Source organism: Calidris pugnax, unplaced genomic scaffold (genome assembly GCF_001431845.1).
Source record: "Calidris pugnax isolate Ruff unplaced genomic scaffold, ASM143184v1 scaffold126, whole genome shotgun sequence".
In the NCBI taxonomy this organism is placed as follows: domain Eukaryota; kingdom Metazoa; phylum Chordata; class Aves; order Charadriiformes; family Scolopacidae; genus Calidris; species Calidris pugnax.
Window position 1 is genome coordinate 25307 of NW_015090838.1, and position 402 is coordinate 25708.

The window sequence follows — 402 nt, forward strand, 5'->3', positions numbered from 1 at the left end:
CCACATCACCCCCTGGAAGGGAGTCCCCAATTTGGGGCCAAACTCCATTGCCATTTGATCCTCCCCCCAGAAAGGAGATGAGGCTTTGCTGTGGGTGACCCCCCCACCCCAAAGGGGGGGTTTCCTGACCCTGTGGGGTGGTGGCAGCATCTCAACCCCCCCCCTCCTTCCCCAGGTGTGCGGGGTGGCCCTGGTGGCCATCGGTATCTACGCCCAGGTGGCCCTGGACAAGGCGCTGGTGGTCAGCAGCGCCTCGGCCTCCAGCTCCCCCCTGGCCATCCTGGTGCTGGGCATCATCATCTTCTTCATCTCCTTCTTCGGCTGCTGCGGCGCCTGGAAGGAGAGTTACTGCATGGTCACCACGGTGAGCACCCCCCCTTGGCCCTAAACACCCCCCCCCGG